Raw genomic sequence first — 3216 nt, 5'->3', positions numbered from 1 at the left:
ATACATTCATTAGGCCCTAATCTATGGATTTCACATGACTGGGCAGAGGCGCAGCCATGGGTGGAGAAGGTTGTGGACCTGGGAGGGCATAGGCCTACCCACTTGGGAGCCAGGCCCAACCAATCAGAATTAGTTTTTCCCCATAAAAGGGCTTTATTACAGAAAGAAATACTCCTCAGTTTCATCAGCTGTCCGGGTGGCTGGTCTCAGATGATCCCGCAGGGGAAGAAGCCAGATGTGGAGGTCCTGGGCTGGCATGGTTACACGTGGTCTGCCGTTGTGAGGCTGGTTGGACGTACAGCCAAATTAACATTCCATTTTCTGGCAACAGCGCTGGTGGACATTCCTGCTGTCAGCGTGCCAATTGTGTGACATTGTGTTGTCAGATTTTTAAAGTGGCATTTTATTGTCCCCAGCACAAGGTGCACCTGTCATCAAGGCAAAGGGTGGCTACTTTGAAGAATCTAAAACATCAAATATATCTTGAGCAAACAAAAGGTAGTAGGCCTGTGCTTGTTTGCAATTTAACTTAACAGAAGGTAGGCCTATGGCATACGCATACCCTCTCATAACCCTTCAATTTGAGTCCTGGTTTTAACTTCACTGACACAGAGGTAGATTATTTAAAGAGTGGATGGTGGGTGCAGAAATTGAATGTGCCTATTTTCAGCACCATGAGGTGTCCATTTAAGATTGATTGCTGCCGCTTCAAGTTTCAGCATCATTGTTTCTCGAACCACATTTGTATGATGCGATGACCCACCCACTTGATTATAATAACTAGGTTAGCAGTACCGATTTCAGCATGTAAATCTTGGTGGGAAATATTTTTTCTTTAGATGCATGCCAGCAAAGCCACAACACAACAGAACACTAAACAATACATTAATCAGAATTTAACAGTGACAAACGGTGCCCACAAACTTTTAGGGCCTACATAAAGCTGTCCCAACAGCAGAGTACCAACAGCAGTCCCAACACCGTATCACTGTTACACCTGACTATCAGCAGAACATGGGCTGTTCTTACAGTATTCTCCCTTTACACCAAGTCAGAACCGTAGGATAAATAAAAGGGGCATATAAGCAGACAACGAAACCTCGTACAATATTCGATGATGACATTTCTCTAAAACAGGCTATAGGCTACATGTGCAACACCAAGTCAGAACAGTAGGCTAAATTATGAGGGGAAAAGGGACCAAATTATTAGGGTGAGGCACATCAGCTACTAACAGCTTACTACACAACATACACTTAGTATAACTTTCTTAGCTACTGTATACATACAGTTGAAGTCGGAAGTTTACACACACTTATGTTGGAGTCATTAAAACTATTTTTCAACCACTCTACAAATGTATTGTTAACAAACTATAGTTTTGGCAAGTCGGTTAGGACATCTACTTTGTGCATGACACAAGTAATTTTTCCAACAATTGTTTACAGACAGATTATTTCACTTATAATTCACTGTATCACAATTCCAGTGGGTCAGAAGTTTACATACACTAAGTTGACTGTGCCTTTAAACAGCTTGGAAAATTCCAGAAAATGATGTCATGGCTTTAGAAGCTTCTGATAGGCTGATTGACATAATTTGAGTCGATTGGAGGTGTACCTGTGGATGTATTTCAAGGCCTACCTTCAAACTCAGTGCCTCTTTGCTTGAAATCATTGGAAAATCTAAATAAATCAGACAAGACCCTAGAAAAAAAATGTGGACCTCCACAAGTCTGGTTCATTCTTGGGAGCAATTTCCAAATGCCTGAAGGTACCATGTTCATCTGCACAAACAATAGTATGCAAGTATTAACACCATGGGACCACGCTGCCATCATACCGCTCAGGAAGGAGATGCGTTCTGTCTTCTAGAGATGAACGTACTTTGGTGCGAAAGTGCATATCAATCCCAGAACAACAGCAAAGGACCTTGTGAAGATGCTGAAGAAAACAGGTACAAAAGTGTCAATATCCACAACAAAACAAGTCCTATATCGACATAACCTGAAAGGCCGCTCAGTAAGGAAGAAGCCACTGTCCTAAAAACCGCCATAAAAAAGCCAGACTACAGTTTGCAACTGCACATGGGGACAAAGATCGTACTTTTTGGATAAATTTCCTCTGGTCTGATGAAACAAAAATAGAACTGTTTGGCCATAATGACCATCATTATGTTTGGAGGACAAGGGGGAGGCTTGCAAGCCGAAGAACAACATCCCAACCGTGAAGCACGGGTGTGGCAGCATCATGTTGTGGGGGTGCTTTGCTGCAGGAGGGACTGGTGCACTTCACAAAATAGATAGCATCTTGCGGATGGAAAATGATGTGGATATATTGAAGCAACATCTCAAGACATCAGTCAGGAAGTTAACGCTTGGTCGCAAATGGGTCTTCCAAATCGACAATGACCCCAAGCATACTTCCAAAGTTGTGGCAAAATGGCTTAAGGACAACAAAGTCAAGGTATTGTAGTGGCCGGCCATCACAAAGCCCTGACCACAATCCTATAGAAATTTTGTGGGCAGAACTGAAAAAGCTTGTGCGAGCAAGGAGGCCTACAAACCTGACTCAGTCACACCAGCTCTGTCAGGAGGAATGGGTCAAAATTCACCCAACATATTGTGGGAAGCTTGTGGAAGGCTACCCGAAAAGTTTGACCCAAGTTAAACTATTTAAAGGCAATGCTACCAAATGCTAATTGAGTGTATGTAAACTTCTGACCCACTGGGAATGTGATGAAAGAAATAAAAGCTGAAATAAATAATTCTCTCTACTATTTTTCTGACATTTCACATTCTTAAAATAAAGTGGTGATCCTAACTGACCTAAGACAGGGAATTTATACTAGGATTAAATGTCAAGAATTGTGGAAAACTGAGTTTAAATGTATTTGGCTAAGGTGTATGTAAACTTCCAACTTCAGCTGTATCTCCCTGGCTGCATACAATACCTTTTTGGACTCACCTTGTTGTGCTGTGCTCACTTGAACAGGAAGGTGCCGCGGTTGTCCTCCCTGGGGAAATATTGTCATCAAACTTTTTCATCAAAGTCTGGCATTCTCTGGATTTATGGTGTTTCAAGACAACTGGGAACTCGGGGAAAAAACAAGGTCAAATCATGACGTCAGTGTATTTGGTCCCATGTATTCCTAGCATGCTATGACCATCAAGCTTGTGACTCTACACACTCTGATCTTTGTCCCTCTGTAACTTTC

Source organism: Salvelinus sp. IW2-2015, linkage group LG28 (assembly GCF_002910315.2).
Source record: "Salvelinus sp. IW2-2015 linkage group LG28, ASM291031v2, whole genome shotgun sequence".
Lineage (NCBI taxonomy): Eukaryota > Metazoa > Chordata > Actinopteri > Salmoniformes > Salmonidae > Salvelinus > Salvelinus sp. IW2-2015.
The sequence above is the reverse complement of the archived record's forward strand: the minus strand, read 5'-3'. Positions refer to the sequence as shown.